This window comes from Oncorhynchus nerka, linkage group LG11 (genome assembly GCF_034236695.1).
Source record: "Oncorhynchus nerka isolate Pitt River linkage group LG11, Oner_Uvic_2.0, whole genome shotgun sequence".
NCBI classification, from domain to species: domain Eukaryota; kingdom Metazoa; phylum Chordata; class Actinopteri; order Salmoniformes; family Salmonidae; genus Oncorhynchus; species Oncorhynchus nerka.
In genome coordinates, this window is record NC_088406.1 from 1,939,875 (window position 1) to 1,960,554 (window position 20,680).

At 45.9% G+C, this 20,680-nt stretch overlaps 1 pseudogene; it reads left to right on the top strand.

Moving 5' to 3' along the window:
• The window catches only part of LOC115127724 (rho GTPase-activating protein 42-like), a 249,534-nt pseudogene that overhangs the window by 110,418 nt on the left and 118,436 nt on the right, over nt 1-20,680 (top strand).

Sequence of the window (20,680 nt, forward strand, 5' to 3'; positions counted from 1 at the left end):
ATTGTAGACCTCCACAAGTCTGGTTCATCCTTGGGAGCAATTTCCAAAATCCTGAAAATACCACGTTCATCTGCACAAACAATAGTACGCAAGTATAAACACCATGGGACGACGCAGCCGGGATACCGCTCAGGAAGGAGACGCGCTCTGTCTCCTAGAGATGAACGTACTTTGGTGTGAAAAGTGCAAATCAATCCCAGAACAACAGCAAATGACCTTGTGAAGATGCTGGAGGAAACAGGTACAAAAGTATCTATATCCACAGTAAAATTAGTCCTATATCGACATAACCTGAAAGGCCACTCAGCAAGGAAGAAGCCACTGCTCCAAAACCGCGATAAAAAGCTAGACTACGGGTTGCAACTGCACATAGGGACAATGATCGTACTTTTGGAAGAAATGTCTTCTGGTCTGATGAAACATGAACAGGCTGGTGTCTAGACTTTATCACAGAAGCAGCAGAATAATGTAGTAATGAACAGGCTGGTGTCTAGACTTTATGACAGACGCAGCAGAATAATGTAGTAATGAACAGGCTGGCGTCTATACTTTATCACAGACGCAGCAGAATAATGTAGTAATGAACAGGCTGGTGTCTAGACTTTATCACAGACGCAGCAGAATAATGTAGTAATGAACAGGCTGGTGTCTAGACTTTATCACGGAAGCAGCAGAATAATGTAGTAATGAACAGGCTGGTGTCTAGACTTTATCACAGACGCAGCAGAATAATGTAGTAATGAACAGGCTGGTGTCTAGACTTTATCACAGACGCAGCAGAATAATGTAGTAATGAACAGGCTGGTGTCTAGACTTTATCACGGAAGCAGCAGAATAATGTAGTAATGAACAGGCTGGTGTCTAGAGTTTTATCACAGACAGCAGAATAATGTAGTAATGAACAGGCTGGTGTCTAGACTTTATCACAGACGCAGCAGAATAATGTAGTAATGAACAGGCTGGTGTCTAGACTTTATCACGGAAGCAGCAGAATAATGTAGTAATGAACAGGCTGGTGTCTAGACTTTATCACAGACGCAGCAGAATAATGTAGTAATGAACAGGCTGGTGTCTAGACTTTATGACAGACGCAGCAGAATAATGTAGTAATGAACAGGCTGGTGTCTAGACTTTATCACAGAAGCAGCAGAATAATGTAGTAATGAACAGGCTGGTGTCTAGACTTTATCACAGACGCAGCAGAATAATGTAGTAATGAACAGGCTGGTGTCTAGACTTTATCACGGAAGCAGCAGAATAATGTAGTAATGAACAGGCTGGTGTCTAGACTTTATCACAGACGCAGCAGAATAATGTAGTAATGAACAGGCTGGTGTCTAGACTTTATCACGGAAGCAGCAGAATAATGTAGTAATGAACAGGCTGGTGTCTAGACTTTATCACGGAAGCAGCAGAATAATGTAGTAATGAACAGGCTGGTGTCTAGACTTTATCACAGAAGCAGCAGAATAATGTAGTAATGAACAGGCTGGTGTCTAGACTTTATCACAGACGCAGCAGAATAATGTAGTAATGAACAGGCTGGCGTCTAGACTTTATCACAGACGCAGCAGAATAATGTAGTAATGAACAGGCTGGCGTCTATACTTTATCACAGAAGCAGCAGAATAATGTAGTAATGAACAGGCTGGTGTCTAGACTTTATCACAGAAGCAGCAGAATAATGTAGTAATGAACAGGCTGGTGTCTAGACTTTATCACAGAAGCAGCAGAATAATGTAGTAATGAACAGGCTGGTGTCTAGACTTTATCACGGAAGCAGCAGAATAATGTAGTAATGAACAGGCTGGTGTCTAGACTTTATCACAGAAGCAGCAGAATAATGTAGTAATGAACAGGCTGGTGTCTAGACTTTATCACAGACGCAGCAGAATAATGTAGTAATGAACAGCCTGGTGTCTAGACTATATCACAGAAGCAGCAGAATAATGTAGTAATGAACAGGCTGGTGTCTAGACTTTATCACAGACGCAGCAGAATAATGTAGTAATGAACAGGCTGGTGTCTAGACTTTATCACAGAAGCAGCAGAATAATGTAGTAATGAACAGGCTGGTGTCTGGACTTTATCACAGAAGCAGCAGAATAATGTAGTAATGAACAGGCTGGTGTCTAGACTTTATCACAGAAGCAGCAGAATAATGTAGTAATGAACAGGCTGGTGTCTAGACTTTATCACGGAAGCAGCAGAATAATGTAGTAATGAACAGGCTGGTGTCTAGACATTATCACAGACGCAGCAGAATAATGTAGTAATGAACAGGCTGGTGTCTAGACTTTATGACAGACGCAGCAGAATAATGTAGTAATGAAGAGGCTGGTGTCTAGACTTTATCACAGAAACAGCAGAATAATGTAGTAATGAACAGGCTGGTGTCTAGACTTTATCACGGAAGCAGCAGAATAACACTACAAATCAAACCCAGTGCCATGTCACCCCTCCTAGTCCCAGATAACTCTTCCTCTCCTATTTCTCCCTCGTCCTCCTCTTCCCTGCCCTACCGGTGCTGTGTGTGTGTGTTTGTGTGTGTGTAATGTCACCGGATGTTACCGGCCTGATGAAAGGCATATATGTCTCTGAAATGAGACAGGGAGGATGTATCTGAAATGAGACAGGGAGGATGTATCTGAAATGAGACAGGGAGGATGTATCTGAAATGAGACTGGGAGGATGTATCTGAAATGAGACAGGGAGGATGTATCTGAAATGAGACAGGGAGGATGTATCTGTAATGAGACAGGGAGGATGTATCTGTAATGAGACAGGGAGGATGTATCTGAAATGAGACAGGGAGGATGTATCTGAAATGAGACAGGGAGGATGTATCTGTAATGAGACAGGGAGGATGTATCTGTAATGAGACAGGGAGGATGTATCTGAAATGAGACTGGGAGGATGTATCTGAAATGAGACAGGGAGGATGTATCTGAAATGAGACTGGGAGGATGTATCTGAAATGAGACAGGGAGGATGTATCTGAAATGAGACTGGGAGAATGTATCTGTAATGAGACAGGGAGGATGTATCTGAAATGAGACAGGGAGGATGTATCTGAAATGAGACTGGGAGGATGTATCTGAAATGAGACTGGGAGGATGTATCTGAAATGAGACTGGGAGGATGTATCTGAAATGAGACAGGGAGGATGTATCTGAAATGAGACTGGGAGGATGTATCTGAAATGAGACAGGGAGGATGTATTTGAAATGAGACAGGGAGGATGTATCTGAAATGAGACTGGGAGGATGTATCTGAAATGAGACTGGGAGGATGTATCTGAAATGAGACACAACCGGTAGTGATCAGGAGTGCCATAGGGCGGCGCACAATTTGCCCAGCATCGTCCGGGTTAATGGAGGGTTTGGCCCAGCATCATCCAGGTTAATGGAGGGTTTGGCCTAGCATCGTCCGGGTTAATGGAGGGTTTGGCCCAGCATCGTCCGGGTTAATGGAGGGTTTGGCCCAGCATCGTCCAGGTTAATGGAGGGTTTGGCCCAGCATCGTCCGGGTTAATGGGGGTTTGGCCCAGCATCGTCCGGGTTAATGGAGGGTTTGGCCCAGCATCGTCCGGGTTAATGGAGGGTTTGGCCCAGCATCGTCCAGGTTAATGGAGGGTTTGGCCCAGCATCGTCCAGGTTAATGGAGGGTTTGGCCCAGCATCGTCCGGGTTAATGGGGGTTTGGCCCAGCATCGTATTATTATTTTCCTGCTGTAGCAAACTGTAGGGAATGAGGATATGAGGCTGTGGCTTTTAAAGTGGCTATGAAGCGCCTTGCCAGCCAGCCAGACTAATTTGATTTTGGTTGGCACTAGTGTCCCAATTCCGATCTTGTCTCATCGCTGCAACTCCCCAACGGGCTCGGGAGGCGAAGGTTGAGTCATGCGTCCTCTGAAATATGACCCGCCAAACCACGCTACACCCACCCGCTTATCGCGGAAGCCAGCCACACCAATGTGTCAGAGGAAACACTGTTCAACTGACAACGGCAGTCAGCCTGCAGGCGCCCGGCCCGCCACAAGGAGTCGCTAGAGCACGATGAGCCAAGTAACTCCCCCCTAACCCGGGTGACGCTGGGCCAAACCCTCACCTAACCCGGATGACGCTGTGCCAAACCCTCTCCTATCCCGGACGACGCTGGGCCAAACCCTCACCTAACCCGTACGACGCTGGGCCAAACCCTCACCTAACCCGGACGACGCTGGGCCAAACCCTCCCCTAACCCGGACGACGCTGGGCCAAACCCTCCCCTAACCTGGACGACGCTGGGCCAAACCCTCACCTAACCTGGACGACGCTGGGCCAAGCCCCCCCCTAACCCGGACGACGCTGGGCAAAACCCTCCCCTAACCCGGACGACGCTGGGCCAAACCCTCACCTAACCCGGACGACGCTGGGCCAAACCCTCCCCTAACCCGGACGACGCTGGGCCAAACCCTCCCCTAACCCGGACGACGCTGGGCCAAACCCTCACCTAACCCGGACGACGCTGGGCCAAACCTCCCCTAACCCGGACGACGCTGGGCCAAGCCCCCTAACGACGCTGGGCCATGCCCCCCTAACGACGCTGGGCCAAGCCCCCCCCTAACAACGCTGGGCCAAGCCCTCCCCTAACGACGCTGGGCCAAGCCCTCCCCTAACGACGCTGGGCCAATTGTGCGCTACTGTTGAAGCCGTGATTGAATGCCTTGTATCTGTGTATTTTACCGTAATGTGATACTGTTGAAGCCGTGATTGAATGCCTTGTGTCTGTGTATTTGTGTTGCAGATCCAGAATGCGGATGATGTGCTAATTGCACCTTTAGAGAAGTTCAGGAAGGAACAGATTGGAGCTGCGAAGGTGAGATAAAAAACAGCATTATATCTGAACAACATGTTTACTGTTATTACAGATTGGTTTAAGATATTTATCAGGCATTTTAATGATATCCAAATATCTAATTCGCATACAATGACAAGTGTATCCTCACCAATGAGTATCCATTCTAATGAATACTGTATGTCAAGTATTACAACCACTACATCTGAACACGACATGCTGTAGTCAGAGGGGTTTAAGGTGGATATATGGTGTTCCACTGATTTCCACACGTGTAATTGTGATACCAGTGTGTGTAATGTAATGTAATGAATAGATAGATGTAAAACATAGGCTGGTGTCCATCAGAAAGTGGACTGTGCTGAATGTAATGGCTAGAGAAAAAACATTTTGTTAACCAGAAAGACGAATTCATAAACTTAGTAACCGTTAGTAACCTACAACATTAATGTATTCAAAACCAGCTCTATCTCCCTGACTGTTGAAACACTATGAGCTCAACCAGCTCTATCTCCCTGACCGTTGAAACACTATGAGCTCTATCTCCCTGACTGTTGAAACGCTATGAGCTCAACCAGCTCTATCTCCCTGACCGTTGAAACACTATGAGCTCTATCTCCCTGACTGTTGAAACACTATGAGCTCAACCAGCTCTATCTCCCTGACCGTTGAAACGCTATGAGCACAACCAGCTCTATCTCCCTGACTGTTGAAACACTATGAGCTCAACCAGCTCTATCTCCCTGACCGTTGAAACACTATGAGCTCTATCTCCCTGACCGTTGAAACACTATGAGCTCAACCAGCTCTATCTCCCTGACTGTTGAAACAAACACTATGAGCTCAACCAGCTCTATCTCCCTGACCGTTGAAACGCTATGAGCTCAACCAGCTCTATCTCCCTGACCATTGAAACACTATGAGCTCAACCAGCTCTATCTCCCTGACCGTTGAAACACTATGAGCACAACTCTCTATTGTGTTTCCTCCAAACCGGTACCTCCCTTCAAGGTGATTTCTAGAGGTCATCTGTCCTTCCCTCTAGAAGACTAGCGGTCATAGCATGAAGACCAGGGACTGTCCTAACTGCCACCCTGTGGGCCCTTGTCAACAAGAGTGCACTATAAAGGGAACGGGGAGCCATTTTGGACATACCCTTGGTCTCTCCAGTGAGTGGTCAGTGTCTATTGTCTAGCCTTGAGACATATAACTGTAATTTCTAGACTCTGGTCAGTACAATCTGGGTGAGCACACTGTACTGTACTGTAGTGTAGTGTGTGTGTGTGTGTGTGTGTGTGTGTGTGTGTGTTGTCTGAACACTTTGTAGAGTGCTGTCTTGTTCTTGCCTGCCATTATAGACAAGCAGCATTGACCAGTAGCACATCTGTGGTCTTTCCCTTGGTGAGATCACACACACACACGCACACTGGATCTGAACACACACATGGCACAAACACCTCCCACTGTGCTCCTTAGTCTGTTCGTGCTGTCCCTGGTGAATGATTCTCTCATTTGTACATAAGCCAAGCCTTGTGATAAACATTCCAACTTCACAGTGAGAATTTATACTGCATGAGCAGAGCGAGATGGAGAGAGAAAGAGAGAAACCGAGAGACAGAGACAGAGGGAGAGAGAGAAACAGAAAGAGAGAGAGATATTTATAGAGAGAGAAAGAGAGAAACAGAGAGAGAGATATATCCTATCATTACCAAGCCCTGCAATACCTCATATCATTACCAAGCCCTGCAATACCTCTCATATCATTACCAAGCCCTGCAATACCTCTCATATCATTACCAAGCCCTGCAATACCTCTCATATCATTACCAAGCCCTGCAATGCCTCTCATATCATTACCAAGCCCTGCAATACCTCTCATATCATTACCAAGCCCTGCAATACCTATCCTATCATTACCAAGCCCTGCAATACCTCATATCATTACCAAGCCCTGCAATACCTCTCATATCATTACCAAGCCCTACAATATCTCTCCTATCATTACCAAGCCCTGCAATACCTCTCATATCATTACCAAGCCCTGCAATACATCTCATATCATTACCAAGCCCTGCAATACCTCTCATATCATTACCAAGCCCTGCAATACCTCATATCATTACCAAGCCCTGCAATACCTCTCCTATCATTACCAAGCCCTGCAATACCTCTCCTATCATTACCAAGCCCTGCAATACCTCTCCTATCATTACCAAGCCCTGCAATACCTCTCATATCATTACCAAGCCCTGCAATACCTCTCCTATCATTACCAAGCCCTGCAATACCTCTCATATCATTACCAAGCCCTGCAATACCTCTCATATCATTACCAAGCCCTGCAATACCTCTCATATCATTACCAAGCCCTGCAATACCTCATATCATTACCAAGCCCTGCAATACCTCTCATATCATTACCAAGCCCTGCAATACCTCTCATATCATTACCAAGCCCTGCAATACCTCTCATATCATTACCAAGCCCTGCAATACCTCTCATATCATCACCAAGCCCTGCAATACCTCTCATATCATTACCAAGCCCTGCAATACATCTCATATCATTACCAAGCCCTGCAATACCTCTCCTATCATTACCAAGCCCTGCAATACCTCTCATATCATTACCAAGCCCTGCAATACCTCTCATATCATTACCAAGCCCTGCAATACCTCTCATATCATTACCAAGCCCTGCAATACCTCTCCTATCATTACCAAGCCCTGCAATACCTCTCATATCATTACCAAGCCCCGCAATACCTCTCCTATCATTACCAAGCCCTGTAATACCTCTCATATCATTACCAAGCCCTGCAATACCTCTCCTATCATTACCAAGCCCTGCAATACCTCTCCTATCATTACCAAGCCCTGCAATACCTCTCATATCATTACCAAGCCCTGCAATGCCTCTCATATCATTACCAAGCCCCCTGCTATCATTACCAAGCTCTCTCCTATCATTACCAAGCCCTGCAATACCTCTCCTATCATTACCAAGCCCTGCAATACCTCTCCTATCATTACCAAGCCCTGCAATACCTCTCCTATCATTACCAAGCCCTGCAATACCTCTCCTATCATTACCAAGCCCTGCAATACCTCTCATATCATTACCAAGCCCTGCAATACCTCTCATATCATTACCAAGCCCTGCAATACCTCTCATATCATTACCAAGCCCTGCAATACCTCATATCATTACCAAGCCCTGCAATACCTCTCATATCATTACCAAGCCCTGCAATGCCTCTCATATCATTAGCAAGCCCTGCAATACCTCTCCTATCATTACCAAGCCCTGCAATACCTCATATCATTACCAAGCCCTGCAATACCTCATATCATTACCAAGCCCTGCAATACCTCATATCATTACCAAGCCCTGCAATACCTCTCATATCATTACCAAGCCCTGCAATACCTCTCCTATCATTACCAAGCCCTGCAATACCTCTCCTATCATTACCAAGCCCTGCAATACCTCTCATATCATTACCAAGCCCTGCAATACCTCTCATATCATTACCAAGCCCTGCAATACCTCTCCTATCATTACCAAGCCCTCTCATATCATTACCAAGCCCTCAATATCATTATCATTAGCCCTGCAATACCTCTCATATCATTACCAAGCCCTGCAATACCTCTCATATCATTACCAAGCCCTGCAATACCTCTCATATCATTACCAAGCCCTGCAATACCTCTCATATCATTACCAAGCCCTGCAATACCTCTCATATCATTACCAAGCCCTGCAATACCTCTCATATCATTGCAAGCCCTGCAATCATTACCAAGCCCTGCAATACCTCTCATATCATTACCAAGCCCTGCAATACCTCTCATATCATTACCAAGCCCTGCAATACCTCTCTCATATCATTACCAAGCCCTGCAATACCTCTCATATCATTACCAAGCCCTGCAATACCTCTCCTATCATTACCAAGCCCTGCAATACCTCTCATATCATTACCAAGCCCTGCAATACCTCTCATATCATTACCAAGCCCTGCAATACCTCTCCTATCATTACCAAGCCCTGCAATACCTCTCATATCATTACCAAGCCCTGCAATACCTCTCCTATCATTACCAAGCCCTGCAATACCTCTCATATCATTACCAAGCCCTGCAATACCTCTCATATCATTACCAAGCCCTGCAATACCTCTCCTATCATTACCAAGCCCTGCAATACCTCTCATATCATTACCAAGCCCTGCAATACCTCTCCTATCATTACCAAGCCCTGCAATACCTCTCATATCATTACCAAGCCCTGCAATACCTCTCATATCATTACCAAGCCCTGCAATACCTCTCATATCATTACCAAGCCCTGCAATACTCTCATATCATTACCAAGCCCTGCAATACCTCTCTATCATTACCAAGCCCTGCAATACCTCTCATATCATTACCAAGCCCTGCAATACCTCTCCTATCATTACCAAGCCCTGCAATACCTCTCCTATCATTACCAAGCCCTGCAATACCTCTCATATCATTACCAAGCCCTGCAATACCTCTCATATCATTACCAAGCCCTGCAATACCTCTCATATCATTACCAAGCCCTGCAATACCTCTCATATCATTACCAAGCCCTGCAATACCTCTCTATCATTACCAAGCCCTGCAATACCTCTCATATCATTACCAAGCCCTGCAATACCTCTCCTATCATTACCAAGCCCTGCAATACCTCTCATATCATTACCAAGCCCTGCAATACCTCTCCTATCATTACCAAGCCCTGCAATACCTCTCATATCATTACCAAGCCCTGCAATACCTCTCATATCATTACCAAGCCCTGCAATACCTCTCTATCATTACCAAGCCCTGCAATACCTCTCATATCATTACCAAGCCCTGCAATACCTCTCATATCATTACCAAGCCCTGCAATACCTCTCATATCATTACCAAGCCCTGCAATACCTCTCCTATCATTACCAAGCCCTGCAATACCTCTCCTATCATTACCAAGCCCTGCAATACCTCTCATATCATTACCAAGCCCTGCAATACCTCATATCATTACCAAGCCCTGCAATACCTCTCTATCATTACCAAGCCCTGCAATACCTCTCATATCATTACCAAGCCCTGCAATACCTCTCATATCATTACCAAGCCCTGCAATACCTCTCATATCATTACCAAGCCCTGCAATACCTCATATCATTACCAAGCCCCAAGCCCTGCAATACCTCATATCATTACCAAGCCCTGCAATACCTCTCATATCATTACCAAGCCCTGCAATACCTCTCATATCATTACCAAGCCCTGCAATACCTCTCATATCATTACCAAGCCCTGCAATACCTCTCATATCATTACCAAGCCCTGCAATACCTCTCCTATCATTACCAAGCCCTGCAATACCTCTCATATCATTACCAAGCCCTGCAATACCTCTCATATCATTACCAAGCCCTGCAATACCTCTCATATCATTACCAAGCCCTGCAATACCTCTCATATCATTACCAAGCCCTGCAATACCTCTCATATCATTACCAAGCCCTGCAATACCTCATATCATTACCAAGCCCTGCAATACCTCTCATATCATTACCAAGCCCTGCAATACCTCATATCATTACCAAGCCCTGCAATACCTCATATCATTACCAAGCCCTGCAATACCTCTCATATCATTACCAAGCCCTGCAATACCTCTCATATCATTACCAAGCCCTGCAATACCTCTCATATCATTACCAAGCCCTGCAATACCTCTCATATCATTACCAAGCCCTGCAATACCTCTCATATCATTACCAAGCCCTGCAATACCTCTCATATCATTACCAAGCCCTGCAATACCTCTCATATCATTACCAAGCCCTGCAATACCTCTCCTATCATTACCAAGCCCTGCAATACCTCATATCATTACCAAGCCCTGCAATACCTCTCATATCATTACCAAGCCCTGCAATACCTCTCCTATCATTACCAAGCCCTGCAATACCTCTCATATCATTACCAAGCCCTGCAATACCTCTCATATCATTACCAAGCCCTGCAATACCTCTCCTATCATTACCAAGCCCTGCAATACCTCTCATATCATTACCAAGCCCTGCAATACCTCTCCTATCATTACCAAGCCCTGCAATACCTCTCCTATCATTACCAAGCCCTGCAAGCCCTCTCTCTCTATCATTACCAAGCCCTGCAATACCTCTCCTATCATTACCAAGCCCTGCAATACCTCTCTATCATTACCAAGCCCTGCAATACCTCTCATATCATTACCAAGCCCTGCAATACCTCTCCTATCATTACCAAGCCCTGCAATACCTCTCCTATCATTACCAAGCCCTGCAATACCTCTCATATCATTACCAAGCCCTGCAATACATATCATTCCCTGCAATACCTCTCCTATCATTACCAAGCCCTGCAATACCTCTCCTATCATTACCAAGCCCTGCAATACCTCTCCTATCATTACCAAGCCCTGCAATACCTCTCCTCCTATCATTACAAGCCCTGCAATACCTCTCCTATCATTACAAGCCCTACAATACCTCTCATATCATTACCAAGCCCTGCAATACCTCTCATATCATTACCAAGCCCTGCAATACCTCTCATATCATTACCAAGCCCTGCAATACCTCTCCTATCATTACCAAGCCCTGCAATACCTCTCATATCATTACCAAGCCCTGCAATACCTCTCATATCATTACCAAGCCCTGCAATACCTCTCATATCATTACCAAGCCCTGCAATACCTCTCCTATCATTACCAAGCCCTGCAATCCTCTCATATCATTACAAGCCCTGCAATACCTCTCCTATCATTACCAAGCCCTGCAATCCTCCTATCATTACCAAGCCCTGCAATACCTCTCCTATCATTACCAAGCCCTGCAATGCCTCTCCTATCATTACCAAGCCCTGCAATACCTCTCATATCATTACCAAGCCCTGCAATGCCCTCATCATTACCAAGCCCTCCCCAATACCTCATCCATATCATTACCAAGCCCTGCAATGCCTCTCATATCATTCAAGCCCTGCAATACCTCATATCATTACAAGCACTGCAAAGCCTCATATCATTACCAAGCCCTGCAATACCTCATATCATTACTAAGCCTGCAATACCTCTCATATCATTACCAAGCCCTGCAATACCTCATATCATTACCAAGCCCTGCAATACCTCTACTATCATTACTGAAGCCCTGCAATCCCTCTCATCCAGCTGGTCCTATCATTACCAAGCCCTGTTCTAATACCTCATATCATTGAAGCCCTCATTCACCAAGCCCTGCAATACCTCATATCATTACCAAGCCCTGCAATACCTCATCATATCATTACCAAGCCCTGCAATACCTCATATCATTACCAAGCCCTGCAATACCTCATACTGAAGCCTCAGTCCCCTCATTCCAGCTGGTCCTGGGGCTGAGTTCACAAACCTGTTCTACTAACCCTGCAATACCTCATCCCCTCATCCAGCTGGTCCTGGGGCTACCAAGCCCTGCAAACCTGTTCTATCATTACCAAGCCCTGCAATGCCTCTCTATCATTACCAAGCCCTGCAATACCTCTCCTATCATTACCAAGCCCTGCAATGCCTCTCTATCACCAAGCCCTGTTCTCTAATATCATTACCAAGCCCTGCAATACCTCCCTATCATCCAGCTGCAATACCTCATATCATTCACAAACCTGCAATTCTATCATTACCAAGCCCTGCAATGCCAAGAGCTGAGCAAAGAAAAGAGTCCCTTCATCCAGCTGGTCCTGGGGCTGAGTTCAAAAAACCTGTTCTACTAACACACTGAAGCCTCAGTCCCCTCATCCAGCTGGTCCTGGGGCTGAGTTCACAAACCTGTTCTACTAACACACTGAAGCCTCAGTCCCCTCATCCAGCTGGTCCTGGGGCTGAGTTCACAAACCTGTTCTACTAACACACTGAAGCCTCAGTCCCCTCATCCAGCTGGTCCTGGGGCTGAGTTCACAAACCTGTTCTACTAACACACTGAAGCCTCAGTCCCCTCATCCAGCTGGTCCTGGGGCTGAGTTCACAAACCTGTTCTACTAACACACTGAAGCCTCAGTCCCTCATCCAGCTGGTTCTGGGGCTGAGTTCACAAACCTGTTCTACTAACACACTGAAGCCTCAGTCCCCTCATCCAGCTGGTCCTGGGGCTGAGTTCACAAACCTGTTCTACTAACACACTGAAGCCTCAGTCCCCTCATCCAGCTGGTCCTGGGGCTGAGTTCACAAACCTGTTCTACTAACACACTGAAGCCTCAGTCCCCTCATCCAGCTGGTCCTGGGGCTGAGTTCACAAACCTGTTCTACTAACACACTGAAGCCTCAGTCCCCTCATCCAGCTGGTTCTGGGGCTGAGTTCACAAACCTGTTCTACTAACACACTGAAGCCTCAGTCCCCTCATCCAGCTGGTCCTGGGGCTGAGTTCACAAACCTGTTCTACTAACACACTGAAGCCTCAGTCCCCTCATCCAGCTGGTCCTGGGGCTGAGTTCACAAACCTGTTCTACTAACACACTGAAGCCTCAGTCCCCTCATCCAGCTGGTCCTGGGGCTGAGTTCACAAACCTGTTCTACTAACACACTGAAGCCTCAGTCCCCTCATCCAGCTGTAACCTAGAGCACACAGAGATCTACACCCCCATCTATAACCTGACTAGACCAGCCTCATCTACACCCCCATCTATAACCTGAGTAGACCAGCCTCATCTACAACACCATCTATAACCTGACTAGACCCAGTCTCATCTACATCACCATCTATAACCTGACTAGACCCAGTCTCATCTACACCACCATCTATAACCTGACTAGACCCAGCCTCATCTACACCACCATCTATAACCTGACTAGACCCAGCCTCATCTACACCACCATCTATAACCTGACTAGACCCAGCCTCATCTACACCACCATCTATAACATGACTAGACCCAGCCTCATCTACACCCCCATCTATAACCTGACTAGACCCAGTCTCATCTACACCACCATCTATAACCTGAGTAGACCAGCCTCATCTACACCCCCATCTATAGCATGACTAGACCAGCCTCATCTACACCACCATCTATAACCTGACTAGACCCAGGCTCATCTATACCACCATCTATAACCTGACTAGACCCAGCCTCATCTACACCACCATCTATAACCTGACTAGACCCAGGCTCATCTATACCACCATCTATAACCTGACTAGACCCAGCCTCATCTACACCACCATCTATAGTATGACTAGACCCACCCTCATCTACACCATCAATAACCTGACTAGACCCAACCTCATCTACACCACCATCTGTAACCTGACTAGACCCAGCCTCATCTACACCACCATCTATAACATGACTATTCCCAGCCTCATCTATACCACCATCTATAACCTGACTAGACCCAGCCTCATCTACACCACCATCTATAACATGACTAGACCCAGCCTCATCTACACCACCATCTATAACCTGACTAGACCCAGCCTCATCTACACCACCAGCTATAACCTGACTTGACCCAGCCGTATCTACACCACAATCTATAGCCTGACTAGACCCAGCCTCATCTACACCACCATCTATAATCTGACTAGACCCAGCCTCATCTACACCACCATCTATAACCTGACTAGACCAGCCTCATCTACACCCCCATCTATAACATGACTAGACCCAGCCTCATCTACACCACCATCTATAACCTGACTAGATCAGGCTCATCTACACCACCATCTATATCCTGACTAGACCCGGCCTCATCTACACCACCATCTATAACCTGACTAGAATCAGCCTCATCTACACCACCATCTATAACATGACTAGACCCAGCCTCATCTACACCACCATCTATAACCTGACTAGACCCAGCCTCATCTACACCACCATCTATAACCTGACTAGACCCAGCCTCATAAACACCACCATCTATAACCTGACTAGACCCAGCTTCATCTACACCCCCATCTATAACCTGACTAGACCAGCCTCATCTACACCCCCATCTATAGCCTGACTAGACCCAGCCTCATCTACACCACCATCTATAACCTGACTAGACCCAGTCTCATCTACACCACCATCTATAACCTGACTAGACCAGCCTCATCTACACCACCATCTATAACCTGACTAGACCCAGCCTCATCTACACCACCATCTATAACCTGACTAGACCCAGCCTCATCTACACCCCCATCTATAGCCTGACTAGACCCAGCCTCATCTACACCACCATCTACAACCTGACTAGACCCAGCCTCATCTACACCATCTATAACCTGACTAGACCCAGCCTCATCTACACCACCATCTATAACCTGACTAGACCCAGTCTCATCTACACCACCATTTGTAACCTGACTAGACCCAGTCTCATCTACACCACCATCTATAACCTGACTAGACCCAGCCTCATCTACACCATCTATAACCTGACTAGACCCAGCCTCATCTACACCACCAGCTATAACATGACTAGACCCAGCCTCATCTACACCACCATCTATAACATGACTAGAACCTACTCATCTACACCACCATCTATAACATGACTAGACCCAGCCTCATCTACACCCCCATCTATAACCTGACTAGACCCAGTCTCATCTATACCGCCATCTATAACCTGACTAGACCAGCCTCATCTACACCACCATCTATAACCTGACTAGACCCAGCCTCATCTACACCACCATCTATAGCCTGACTAGACCCAGTCTCATCTACTCCCCCATCTATAACCTGACTAAACCCAGCCTCATCTATACCGCCATCTATAACCTGACTAGACCCAGCCTCATCCACACCACCATCTATAACCTGACTAGACCCAGCATCATCTACACCACCATCTATAACCTGACTAGACCCAGCCTCATCTACACCACCATCTATAACCTGACTAGACCCAGCCTCATCTACACCACCATCTATAACCTGAGTAGACCAGCCTCATCTACACCACCATCTATATCCTGAGTAGACCCAGTCTCATCTATACCATCTATATCCTGACTAGACCCAGTCTCATCTACACCACCATCTATAGCCTGACTAGACCCGGCCTCATCTATACCACCATCTATAGCCTGACTAGACCCGGCCTCATCTACACCACCATCTATAACATTACTAGACCACCATCTATAGCCTGACTAGACCCGGCCTCATCTACACCACCATCTATAACCTGACTAGACCCAGCCTCATCTACAACACCATCTACAACCTGACTAGACCCAGCCTCATCTACACCATCTATAACATGACTAGACCCAGCCTCATCTACACCATCTATAACCTGACTAGACCCAGCCTCATCTACACCACCATCTATAACCTGACTAGACCCGGCCTCATCTATACCACCATCTATAGCCTGACTAGACCCAGCCTCATCTATAACATGACTAGACCCAGCCTCATCTACATCACCATCTATAGCCTGACTAGACCCAGCCTCAACTACACCACCATCTGCAACATGACTAGACCCAGCCTCATCTACACCATCTATAACCTGACTAGACCCAGCCTCATCTACACCACCATCTATAACCTGACTAGACCCAGCCTCATCTACACCATCTATAACCTGACTAGACCCAGCCTCATCTACACCACCATCTATAACCTGACTAGACCCAGCCTCATCTACACCACCATCTATAGCCTGACTAGACCCAGCCTCATCTACACCATCTATAACATGACTAGACCCAGTCTCATCTACACCACCATCTATAACCTGACTAGACCCAGCCTCATCTACACCATCTATAACCACTCTACACCACCATCTACAACCTGACTAGACCCAGCCTCATCTACACCATCTATAACCTGACTAGACCCAGCCTCATCTACACCACCATCTATAACCTGACTAGACCCAGCCTCATCTACACCACCATCTATAACATGACTAGACCCTAGCCTCATCTACAGCCCCATCTATAACATGACTAGACCAGCCTCATCTATACCATCTATAACCTGACTAGACCCAGCCTCATCAACACCACCATCTATAACCTGACTAGACCCAGCCTCATCTACACCACCATCTATAACCTGACTAGACCCAGTCTCATCTACACCACCATCTATAACCTGACTAGACCCAGTCTCATCTATAACCTGACTAGACCAGTCTCATCTCTATAACCTGACTAGACCCAGTCTCATCTACACCACCATCTATAACCTGACTAGACCCAGTCTCATCTACACCACCATCTATAACCTGACTAGACCCAGCCTCATCTACACCACCATCTATAACCTGACTAGACCCAGCCTCATCTACACCACCATCTATAACCTGACTAGACCCAGTCTCATCTACACCACCATCTATAACCTGACTAGACCCAGTCTCATCTACACCACCTATAACCTGACTAGACCCAGTCTCATCTACACCACCATCTATAACCTGACTAGACCAGCCTCATCTACACCACCATCTATAACCTGACTAGACCCAGCCTCATCTACACCACCATCTATAACCTGACTAGACCCAGCCTCATCTACACCACCCTCCATAACCTGACTAGACCCAGTCTCATCTACACCACCATCTATAACCTGACTAGACCCAGTCTCATCTACACCACCACACACCACCTATAACCTGACTAGACCCAGTCTCATCTACACCACCATCTATAACCTGACTAGACCAGCCTCATCTACACCACCATCTATAACCTGACTAGACCCAGGCTCATCTACACCACCATCTATAACCTGACTAGACCCAGCCTCATCTACACCACCCTCCATAACCTGACTAGACCCAGCCTCATCTACACCACCCTCCATAACCTGACTAGACCCAGCCTCATCTACACCACCCTCCATAACCTGACTAGACCAGCCTCATCTACACCCCCATCTATAGCATGACTAGACCAGCCTCATCTACACCCCCATCTATAACCTGACTATACCCAGCCTCATCATAAAAACTGTACAGTAAATGTTGCCCTCACAAAATAACAAAATAGTAATATATACATTTAAATAATAAATCATATAATAATATAATAATATATATAATATAGACAAATATGTCAAATATCAGTGTTGTAGTAGTTCAAGTACAAAGGGGGAAATAATGAAACATAAATATAGTATAATATAATATCTCTCTCTCTCTGTCTCTCTCTCTCTGTCTCTGTCTCTGTCTCTCTCTCTGTCTTTCTGTCTCTCTCTCTCTGTCTCTCTCTCTGTCTCTCTCTCTGTCTCTCTCTCTCTCTCTCTCTGTCTCTCTCTCTCTCCCTCTCTCTCTCTCTCTCTCTCTCTCTCCCTCTCTCTGTCTCTCTCTCTCTGTCTCTGTCTCTGTCTCTCTCTCTGTCTCTCTGTCTCTCTCTCTGTCTCTCTCTCTGTCTCTCTCTCTGTCTCTCTCTCTCTCTCTCTCTGTCTCTCTCTCTCTCCCTCTTTCTCTCTCTCTCTCTCTCTCTCTCTCTCTCTCTCTCTCTCTCCCTCTCTCTGTCTCTCTCTCTCTGTGTCTCTTTCTCTTTCTTTCTCTCTCAGACATCATCCTCTCTGTTTATAAAATGGCTTTTTAAAAGCCAGTCACCTCCCCTAACCTCTGTCACTCCACCCCTCCCCTCTTTCACTCCCCTAAACTTTCACTCCCCTCCTCTGTCACTCCCCCTCTCCGACTTTTCTCAGACTACTTCCTCCTAATGGTTCACCCCTCTCAACACACACACACACACACACACACACACACACACACACACACATACACACACACACACACACAGACACATTAGTCCAACTGTGTGATTAAAGGCAGAGATCATGATTGAGTGCCTGGACAACTTTCCACCATACCCAGAGAGAGGGTCTGTGTACCAAATGACACCCTATACCCTATATAGATAGTTCACTACTTTTGACCATGGCCATAGGGAATAGGGTGCCATTTGGGACATGGAAAGAGATTCTGCAGGCGGTCTGACCTCTTCCCCACGTCGGAGAACGTCAGATGAACACACAGAGAGAGCAGAGATCTACATACCTTATTTGGTAAATACCACAGCTGGTAATCCCAGTGAGGTCACCCTTCCTCTGAGATATTGCCTCTTCTGTTTAGGCCAAAGCACAACAGTTCCCTCGTCCTAATAACACCCACATTCCTCTACCCTTCTATCCCCCTCTCCCTCTCTCTCTCTCTCTCTCTCTCTCTCTCTCTCTCTCTCTCTCTCTCTCTCTCTCTCTCTCTCTGTCACTCTCTCTCTCTGTCTCTCTCTCTCTCTCTCTCTCTGTCTCTCTCTCGCTCTCTCTGTCTCTCTCTCTTTCTCTGTCTCTCTCTCTCTCTGTCTCTCTCTCTCTCTCTCTCTCTCTGTCTCTCTCTCTCTCTCTCTCTCTGTCTCTCTCTCTCGCTCTCTCTGTCTCTCTCTCTTTCTCTGTCTCTCTCTCTCTCTCTGTGTTTTTCTCTCTATCTGTCTCTCTCTCGGTTTCTCACTTTTTCTCTGCTTTTCTGCTTTTCTCTCTCTCTCTCTGTTTCTCTCTCTCTTTATCTGTCTCTTTCTCTGTGTCTCTCTCTTTCTCTGTCTCTCTCTCTCTCTCTGTGTGTTTTCTCTCTATCTGTCTCTCTCTCGGTTTCTCTCTGTTTCTCTCTCTGTTTCTCTCTCTGTTTCTCTCTCTTTCTCTGTCTCAGTCTCTCTCTCTCCCTGTTTCTCTCTCTGTGTTTCACTCTCTCTCTATTGCAAACACAAATCACAAATGCACAACCACATTCAGGACACCCTAGCATGGAAGAGTAAACATTTATTCAGAAGTATTTATAGTGAAGCTGCCGAAGTACTTTGTGACACTGAATTTGAATTTTCAACTCCGCTAGTAGGATGGATCTCACACGGAACTGAGAGGCGTTTCTGTGGCGTCTCTCTGTTTCTATTTCTCTCTGTTGATAAAGGTATTTAACTGCATGCAGCTCCACTCTTGAGAGTAATCAATCACTAATCACTAATCACTAATCAGCAATCCTTAATCACTAATCAGCAATCACTAATCAGTAATCACTAATCAGGAATCGCTAATCAGTAATCGCTAATCAGTAATCTAATCTAATCAGCAATCACTAATCACTAATCGGCAATCAGTAATCGCTAATCAGTAATCACTAATCAGCAATCACTAGTCAGCAATCACTAGTCAGTAATCGCTAATCAGTAATTACTAATCAGCTATCACTAATCACTAATCGGCTATCACTAATCACTAATCGGCAATCAGTAATTACTAATCAGCTATCACTAATCAGCAATCACTAATCAGCAATCACTAATCACTAATCGGCAATCACTAATCGGCTATCACTAATCACTAATCAGTAATCACTAATCACTAATCGGCAATCAGTAATTACTAATCAGTCTCTAGGTCATATACTAATCAGTCTCAATCACTAATCAGCAATCAGGTGCATATATCTAAGGTGCAATCCTGTACATATACTAAGGTGCATAATCATATAGTCTCTAAGGTCCATATAGTCTCACTAATCAGTAATCACGAATCACTAATTCAGTAATCACTAATCACAGTCTGTCCTGTACATATAGTCTCTAAGGTGCATATAGTCTCTCCTGTACATATAGTCTGTCCTGTACATATAGTCTCTAAGGTGCATATAGTCTCTCCTGTACATATAGTCTGTCCTGTACATATAGTCTCTAAGGTGCATATCGCCTCTAAGGTGCATATCGCCTCTAAGGTGCATATCATCTCTAAGGTGCATATAGTCTCTCCTGTACATATAGTCTATAAG